General features: G+C 46.0%; 2 pseudogenes; both read left to right on the top strand.

Annotated features, from left to right (window-relative positions):
* The first annotated feature begins 886 nt into the window (after positions 1 to 886).
* On the top strand, positions 887 to 1,544 carry LOC104654232 (annotated as a pseudogene).
* Positions 1,545 to 3,435: 1,891 nt separating this feature from the next.
* LOC104654241 lies at positions 3,436 to 9,570 on the top strand (annotated as a pseudogene).
* The last annotated feature ends 236 nt before the right edge of the window (positions 9,571 to 9,806 follow it).

The following is a 9,806-nucleotide window of genomic DNA, read 5'->3' as shown; positions in this document are numbered from 1 at the left end:
CTCGGCTCACTGCAACCTCCGCCTCCCAGGTTTAAGCAATTCTCCTGCCTCAGCCTCCTGAGTAGCTGGGATTAGAGGCAGCTGCCACCATGTGGAGTAATTTTTGTATTTTTAGTAGAGACGGGGTTTCACCATGTTGGTCAGACTGGTCTTGAACTGCTGACCTCGTGATCCACCCACGTCGTCCTCCCAGAGTGCTGGGATTACAGGCCTGAGCCACTGCACCTGGCCGCCCAGGGGTAATTGTTTAAAAGCATTTGTTCTCATTGCTAGGTGCCTCACTTATTATTTTCATGCTTCTGGAATTTGTGATACAAAGAACAATGTATAGACAATCAATAGCTTATGTTATTTTGATGTAAATTTTTGGTAAACAAAGTATGAGCTGCCTCTTCTCTTTTGCTTTAAAAAGCCACTTGTAACTGCTGCTAATCAGAGTGTACATTTAGGACAACTTGAATCTGTGCCCTCGGTAGCCATCCTTAAGCTTTGAGATCAGATAAACTATATTTAATCATATTTTCTGAATCTCATTATTTAAGGTTGATGCTATCTATGAAGTTAAATGAGGACTTACTGTAGTTTAATGCTTTGCAAAATTCATTGCTATGTAATACCTTGGCTGCTTCCTCCTCTCTCTGCCTGAAGGTTGTGTCTTCTATTACCTGATTGCGCCAGGACTTAGGAAATGGTATATTATTGTTGGGAAAATACAATTAAAAACAAAATATTCACAGCATTTTGGGAGGCCAAGGCAGGAGGATCACTTGAGCCCAGGAGTTCAAGACCAGCCTGGGCAACATAGTGAGACCCTGTCTCTCTCTCAAAAAAAAAAAAAAAAAAAAAAATTGCTCGTTCCAGACCCGACTAAGCAGGAGGTGCCATCATGGGAGTTGACATCTGCCACAACAAGGATCGAAAGTTTCACCAGCAAGGAGCTCAAGAGCCAGGATATCTACCTGAGGCTGTTGGTCAAGTTGTACAGGTTTCTGGCCAGAAGAACCAATTCCGCATTCAACCAGGTTGTGCTGAAGAGGTTGTTTATGAGTCGCACCAACCGGCCGCCTCTGTCCCTTTCCCGGGTGATCCAGAAGATGAAGCTTCCTGGCCGGGAAAACAAAATGGCCCTGGTTGTGGGGACCATAACGGATCCGCCTCTGTCCCTTTCCCGGGTGATCCAGAAGATGAAGCTTCCTGGCCGGGAAAACAAAATGGCCCTGGTTGTGGGGACCATAACGGATGACGTGCAGGTTCAGGAGGTCCCCAAACTGAAGGTATATGCACTGCGCGTGACCAGCCGGGCCCGCAGCCGCATCCTCAGGGCAGGGGGCAAGATCCTCACTTTCGACCAGCTGGCCCTGGACTCCCCCAAGGGCTGCGGCACTGTCCTGCTCTCTGATCCTCGCAAGTGCCGAGAGGTGTACTGGCATTTGGGCAAGGCCCCAGGAACCCCGCACAGCCACACCAAAGCCTACGTCTGCTCCAAGGGCCGGAAGTTCGAGCGTGCCAGAGGCCAACTGGCCCCCCCAGGCTACAAAAACTAACCCTGGATCCTACCCTCTTATTAAAAAGATTTTGAGTGCAAAACAAACAAACAAACAAACAAACAAACAAACAAACAAACGAAAAAAACCTGCCAACCCCCAAATCCTCTCCACAATGGTAGTAGAGATAGAAAAGTTTTATTATTGAATGAACATTAAACCACAATATGATGGACATCATAGGCAACTCATTAAGAGATTGAAAAGACACAAGGAATCTCACCCATTTATATTGACAAGCAGATGCAACCCATTACAAACATGTTTTCAAGATAAACAAAAATAGGCTTCAAGTAAGAAAACTTGACAGCATATTTTGTCACATATAGTTCATCTTAAGTTTAGCATAATTGTTAGCAGGACCACCATTGTTAGCTAATTGGTTTTATCCAAATGAGAAGAAGCAAACTCCTCAAATCTTTTCGTGAGGATATAGTTTTGAAGATTGGGCCAAGGCACCCTGCCCACCAAAATTCAGTTCTTACCCTCCCAGAAGAACTATGAGAGCTATCTCCCTTGAATACATATTTTGAAACATGGCTCCCAGGTCCTAAATTGTGAGACTGAGAAGAGGTTTATTTAGCCATTATAAAGATGTAACATACATTTGAAAAGGACAGAGGATTAAATTCTGAAAGAAAAAGGAGAGGTCAGAGCTGTGTCTTCCTTTATTTCCACAGAAAAAAAATTAAGTCTTTTACTTTTTTTTTGAGATAGAGTCTCACTTTGTCGCCCAGGCTGGAGTGCAGTGGTGCAATCTCTACTCGCTGCAGCCTTCACCTCCTGGGTTCAAGCAATTGTCGTGCCTCAGCCTCCCAAGTAGCTTGGATTACAGGCCCATGCCACCATGCCTAGCTAATTTTTGTATTTTTAGTAGAGACAGAGTTTCACAATGTTGGATAGGCTGGTCTCAAACTCCTTACCTCAAGTGATCTGCTCACCTTGGCCTCCCAAAGTGGTGGGATTACAGGTGTGAGCCACCATACTAGGCCAAGTCTTTTAATTTGTTTGTGTGCTTATAAGAAAAGAAAAATAGCTAAGAGCAGTCTGAGTTCTGTGAGGTATGCAGAATTTATCAGGTCCAGAGAGACATAAGTGTGGGACTTCAGTTGGGCATTTTTTTTTTTTTTTTTTTTTTGAGACAGAGTCTTGCTCTGTTGCCCAGGCTGGAGTGCAATGGTTTGATCTTGGCTCAATGCGACCTCTGCCTCCTGGATTCAAGCGACTCTCCTGCCTCAGCCTCCTGAGTAGCTGGAACTACAGGCATGTGCCACCATGCCCAGATAATTTTTGTGTTTTTAGTAGAGATGGGGTTTCACCATGTTGGCCAGGCTGTCTCAAACTCCTAATCTCAGATGATCTGCCGGCCTTGGCCTCCCAAAGTGCTGGGATTACAGGTGTGAGCCACCATGCCCTGCCTGTGGCAATTGTTTAAAAGACATTTTGTGCCTGACTAGCTACCTAAGCCATTATCTTCACGTTCCTAGAATTTGTGATACAAAGAAAAATGCATAGCTAATCAGTAGTTTAAGTTATTTTAATGTAAATACTTGCTAAATAATTTAGGAACTGACTCTTCTTATCTGGTTTAAAAACTCATTGTTATGACTGCTAATTGAAGTGTATATTCAGGGCAACTTGAATGTCTGCTCCTGGGTGGCCATCTTCAATCTCTGAGCTCTAGTAAACTCCATACGTAATCATATTTTCTAAATCTCTTTATTTAAGGTTGACACATTATTGTAAAACAACAGGAAGACTGGTCTTATGAAATGCACCACTTCCTTTACTACACGAGAAAAAGATAAATGTTTCAGTTTGAGTCTTTGGGTGAACAAAACAGTGGTTGAGCTAACAGCCTCCTTTTGTTGCTTTTCTCATGGGTGGAACTATGGGGCTGATGATATCCATCATAATTCACACCTCATGTAAGGTATTCAACTTTCTTTCTTTCTTTTCTTTCTTTTGTTTTTTTTTGAAATGGAGTTTTGCTCTTGTTGCCCAGGCTGGAGTGCAATGGCATGATCTTGTCTCACCCCACAATTTCTGCCTCCCGGCTTCAAGTGATTCTCCTGCCTCAGCCTCCTGAGTAGGTGGGATTGCAGGCATGTGCCACCATGCCTGGCTAATTTTGTATTTTCAGTAGAGATGGGGTTTCTCCGTGTTGTTCAGGCTGGTCTCAAACTCCAACCTCAGGTGATCCACCTGCCTCAGCCTCCCAAAGTGCTGGGATTACAGACATGAGCCACTGTGGCTGGCCAGATCCAACTTTCTTACTGTAAACCAAAAATAAATTCTAAATAAAATTCTAAGCCCCCAACTGGCTGATGGACCCTCCCGTTGGCCAAGGGCATTCCAAAATTAATCTGAAAAACTAGTTTAGGCCATGATGGGAAGTGGAGGGTGGTGGGTATCAGATATGCCTCACAGCTGACCAGCATTAACATAAACATAGAGACCTTAAGACTGATAGAACAGACTCCAAGTCTGATAAGAAACATCTATAATCTATTCTCTCTGAAGCCTGCTACCTGGAGGCCTTATCTGCATGATGAAGCCTTGGTCTCTACAACCCCTTATCATAACCCGCTCATTTCTTTCTATTGATTCCAGGTCTTTAGGTAATACTATTTAAACCAATTGCCAATCAGAAAACCTTTAAATTTCTAAAATGTATGACCTGGAAGACACCCACCCCCAAACCCCACTCCCAGTTGTCCCACCTTTCTGGACCAAACCAGTGTACATCTTACAGGTATTGACTAATGTCTTATGTCTCCCTAAAATGTATAAAATCAAGTTGTAGCTCAAGTTGTAGAGCACATATTCTCAGGACCTCCCAAGGGCTGTGTCACAGGCCAATGGTCACTTATATTTGTTAGTTTGTTTTTGAGACAGGGTCATGCTCTGTCACCCAGGCTGGAGGGCAGTGGTGTGATCTTGGCTTACTGCAGCTTCAACTTCTTGGACTCAAGTGATCCTCCCACCTCAGCCACCTGAGTAGCTAGGACTACATGCATGCACCACCATGCCTAGCTAATTTTGCTTATTTTTTTTGTAGACATTATGTTTGACTGTGTTGTCCAGGCTGGTCTCAAACTCCTGCACTCAAGTTATCCTCCCATCTAGGCCTTCTAAAGTGCTGAGATTATAGGCGTGAGACACCATGCCTGGCCGGTCACTCATATTTGTCTCAGAATAAATATCTTCAAATATTTGAGATTTATTTGACTCTTTTCTTTTTTTTTTTCTTTCTGAGGTGGAGTCTTTCTCTGTTACCCAGGCTGGAGCGCAGTGGTGCAATCTTGGCTCACTGCAACCTCCGGGGTTCAGGCAATTCTCCTACCTCAGCTTCCCTAGTAGCCGGGATTACAGGTGTGCACTACCATGCCCAGCTAATTTTTGTATTTTTAGTAGAGATGGGGTTTCACCATGTTGGCCAGGCTGATTTCAAACTCCTGATCTCAAGTGTCTGCCCACCTCGGCCTCCCAAAGTGCTGGGATGACAGGTGCGAGCCACTGCACTTGGCCTGTTTGACTCTTCATCCATATAACTGACAAGGATTGTTTGCTTGACCTACCTTTACTCAAGTTCCCAAACCTTCTCCTGAGCCCATCTGTGCACTTCTTTGTAAAATCCATTTTTAGGAATGTAGGCATGTGGTTCCAAGATGGCTAAATAGGAACAGCTCCAGTCTACAGCTTCCAGCATGAGTGACACAGAAGATGGGTGACTTCTGCATTTCCATCTGAGGTACCAGGTTCATCTCACGGGGGCTTGTTGGACAGTGGGTGCAGTACAGTGGGTGTAGCCCACCAAGCGTGAGCCAAAGCAGGGTTAGGCATCACCTCACCCAGGAAGCACAAGGGGTCAGGGAATTTCCTTTCCTAGCCAAGGGAAGCTGAGACAGACAGCACCTGGAAAATTGGGTCACTCCCACCCTAATACTGCGCTTTTCCAATGGTCTTAGCAAACGGCACACCAGGAGATTATATCCCGTGCCTGGCTTGGAAGGTCCCGCACCCATGGAGCCTCGCTCATTGCTAGCACAGCAGTCTGAGATTGAACTGCAAGGTGGCTGGGGGAGGCTGGGGGAGGGGCGCCTGCCATTGCTGAGACTTGAGTAGGTAAACAAAGTGGCCAGGAGATTTGGCCAGCTCAAGGAGGCCTGCCTGCCTCTGTAGACTCCACCTCTGGGAGCAGGGCATAGCTGAACAAAAGGCAGCAGAAACTTCTGCAGACTTAAATGTCCCCGTCTGACAGCTTTGAAGAGAGTAGTGGTTCTCCCAGCATGGAGTTTGAGATCTGAGAATGGACAGACTGGCTCCTCAAGTGGGTCCCCGACTCCTGAGTAGCCTAACTGGGAGGGACCTCCTAGTAGGGGCAGACTGACACCCCACACGGCCGGGTACCCCTCTGAGATGAAGCTTCCAGAAGAACGATCAGGCAGCAACATTTTCTGTTCTGCAATATTCACTGTTCTGCAGCCTCCGCTGGTGATACCCAGGCAAACAGCGTCTGGAGTGGACCTCCAGCAAACTCCAACAGACCTGCAGCTGAGGGTCCTGACTGTTAGAAGGAAAACTAACAAATAGAAAGGACATCCACACCAAAACCCCATAGGTATGTCACCATCATCAAAGACCAATGGTAGATAAAACCATAAAGATGGGGACAAACCAGAGCAGAAAAGCTGAAAATTCTGAAAACCAGAGCATCTCTTCTCCTCCAAAGGAATGTGGCTCCTCACCAGCAATGGAACAAAGCTGGATGGAGAATGACTTTGACGAGTTGAGAGAAGAAGGCTTCAGATGATCAAACTTCTCCGAGCTAAAGGAGGAAGTTTGAACCCATCGCAAAGAAGCTGAAAACCTTGAAAAAAGATTAGACAAATGGCTAATTAGAATAACCAGTGTAAAGAAGTCCTTAAATGACCTGACGGAGCTGAAAACCATGGCACGAGAACTACGTGACACATGCACAAGCTTCAGTAGCCAATTTGATCAAGTGGAAGAAAGGGTATCAGTGATTGAATATCAAATTAATGAAATGAGGCAAGAAGAGAAGTTTAGAGAAAAAAGAGTAAAAATAAATGAACAAAGCCTCCAAGAAATATGGGACTATGTGAAAAGACCAAATCTATGTCTGATTGGTGTACCTGAAAGTGACGGGGAGAATGGAACCAAGTTGGAAAGCACTCTATTATCCAGGATAACTTCCCCAATCTAGCAAGGCAGGCCAACATTCAAATTCAGGAAATGCAGAGAATGCCACAAAGATACTCGTCGAGAAGAGCAACTCTAAGACACATAATTGTCAGATTCATCTAAGTTGAAATGAAGGAAAAAATGTTAAAGGCAGCCAGAGAGAAAGGTCGGGTTACCCACAAAGGGAAGCCCATCAGACTGATAGCGGATCTTTCGGCAGAAACTCTACAAGCCAGAAGAGAGTAGGGGCCAATATTCAACATTCTTAAAGAAAAGAATTTTCAACCCAGAATTTCATATCCAGCCAAACTAAGCTTCATAAGTGAAGGAGAAATAAAATCCTTTACAGACAAACAAATGCGAGAGATTTTGTCACCACAAGGCCTGCTTTACAAGAGCTCCTGAAGGAAGCACTAAACATGGAAAGGAATAACTGGTACCAGCCACTGCAAAAACATGCCAAATTGTAAAGTCCATCGATGCTAGGAAGAAACTGCATAAACTAATGAGCAAAATAACCAGCTAACATCATAATGACAGGATCAAATTCACACATAACAATATTAACCTTAAATGTAAATGGGCTAAATGCTCCAATTAAAAGACACAGTGTGGCAAATTGGATAAAGAGGCAAGACCCATCAGTGTGCTGTATTCAGGAGGCCCATCTCATGTGCAGAGACACACATAGGCTCAAAATAAAGGGATGGAGGAAGATCTATCAAGCAAATGGAAAACAAACAAACAAACAAAAAGCAGGGGTTGCAATCCTAGTCTCTGATAAAACAGAAAAATACTATACCAACAAAGATCAAAAGAGACAAAGAAGGCCATTACGTAATGGTAAAGGGATCAATTCAACAAGAAGAGCTAACTATCCTAAATATATATGCACCCAATACAGGAGCATCCAGATTCATAAAGCAAGTCCTTAGAGACCTACAAAGAGACTTACACCCCCCCCCCACAATAATAATGGGAGACTTTAACACCCCATTGTCAACATTAGACAGATCAACGAGACAGTAAGTTAACAAGGATATCCAGGAATTGAACTCAGCTCTACACCAAGCAGACCTAATAGACATCTACAGAACTCTCCACCCCAAATCAACAGAATATACATTCTTCTCAGCACCACATCGCACTTATTCCAAAATTGACCACATGGTTGGAAGTAAAGCACTCCTCAGCAAATGTAAAAGAACAGAAATTATAACGAACTGTCCTCTCAGACCACAGTGCAATCAAAGTAGAACTCAGGATTAAGAAATTCACTCAAAACTGTTCAACTTCTTGGAAACTGAACAACCTGCTCCTGAATGACTACTGGGTACACAACGAAATGAAGGCAGAAATAAAGATGTTCTTTGAAACCAGTGAGAACAAAGATACAACATACCAGAATCTCTGAGACACATTTAAAGCAGTGTGTAGAGGGAAATTTATAGCACTAAATGCCCACAAGAGAAAGCAGGAAAGATCTAAAATTGACACCCTCACATCACAATTAAAAGAACTAGAGAAGCAAGAGCAAACACATTCAAAAGCTAGCAGAAGGCAAGAAATAACTAAGATCAGAGCAGAACTGAAGGAGATAGAGACACAAAAAACCCTTCAAAAAAATCAGTGAATCCAGGAGCTGGTTTTTTGAAAAGATCAACAAAATTGATAGACCGCTAGCAAGACTAATAACGAAGAAGAGAGAGTATAATCAAATAGATGCAATAAAAAATGATAAAGGGGGCAGGCGGCTGGCGGAGCTGGTCCCCTTGTGCTGTGGCTCCGCTCGGCCTGCAGTCCCCGGTGGGCGCCCTGAGCCACCTGCACGCCTGCCCGCCACCGAGCCCGGGCCAACGGCCCCGCTGCTTCCGGCCCCGCCGCCTTCCGCGAGGCCTGGTTCCGCGAGACCAGGCCTTGTCGCTGCAGGTGGAGCAGCTGCTGCATCACCGGCGCTTGCGCTACCAGGACATCCTAGTCCTCCGCAGTAAGACCTATGGCAATGTACTAGTGTTGGACGGTGTCATCCAGTGCACGGAGAGGGACGAGTTCTCCTACCAGGAGATGATGGCCACCCTGCCTCTCTGCAGCCACTGCAGCCCCTGAAAGGTGCTGATCATGGGGGGCGGAGATGGAGGTGTCCTGCGTGAGGTGGTGAAGCACCCCTCCGTGGAGTCTGTGGTCCAGTGTGGAATCGACAAGGATGTCATCCAAGTCTCCAGGAAGTTCCTGCCACGCATGGCCATTGGCTACTCTAGCTCGAAGCTGACCCTACATGTGGGTGACAGTTTTGAGTTCGTGAAACAGAATCAGGATGCCTTCGATGTGATCCTCACTGACTCCTCAGACCCTATGGGCCTCGCCGAAAGTCTCTTCAGGGAGTCCTATTACCAGCTCATGAAGATGACCCTCATGGAAGATGCTGTCCTCTGCTGCCAGAGCGAGTGCCAGTGGCTGCACCTGGACCTCATGAAGGAGATGCGGCAGTTCTGCCAGTCCCTGTTCTCTGTAGTGGCCTATGCCTACTACACCATCCCCACCGACCCCAGCGGCCAGATCGGCTTCATGCTGTGCAGCAAGAACCTGAGCACCAACTTCCAGGAGCCGGTGCAGTCGCTGACGCAGCAGCAGGTGGCACAGATGCAGCTGAAGGACCACAACTCTGACGTGCACTGCACTGCCTTTGTGCTGCCTGAGTTTGCCCGCAAGGCCCTGAATGATGTGAGGTGAGCCCAGGTGCCACCGCGGATGCCACCCAGGACCTCGGACCTTGGAGCCTGCAGGGTGCCTCGGCTCCTCCAGCCCTGGGCCAGACCTCCTCCCCGCTCTTGCCCACCAACCAAGTGTTACAAGCCCCAGAATGCTGTCCGGCCTGCCCTGCTAGGCGGACTGTCTGTGTGTCTGTCTCTCTGGCGTTCCACCTCCGAGCCTATACCAGCTGTGTAAAGCGCCATCTCTCTCCCTTCTGTTTCCCCTCACTCACCAAACACGTGTATTTATAGCAAAAAAAAAAAAAAAAAGATAAAAGGGATATCACCACCGATCCCACAGATG

Source organism: Rhinopithecus roxellana, chromosome 1 (assembly GCF_007565055.1).
Source record: "Rhinopithecus roxellana isolate Shanxi Qingling chromosome 1, ASM756505v1, whole genome shotgun sequence".
Lineage (NCBI taxonomy): Eukaryota > Metazoa > Chordata > Mammalia > Primates > Cercopithecidae > Rhinopithecus > Rhinopithecus roxellana.
Note: the sequence above shows the minus strand (reverse complement) of the source record. Positions and strands in the feature narration are given on the sequence as shown.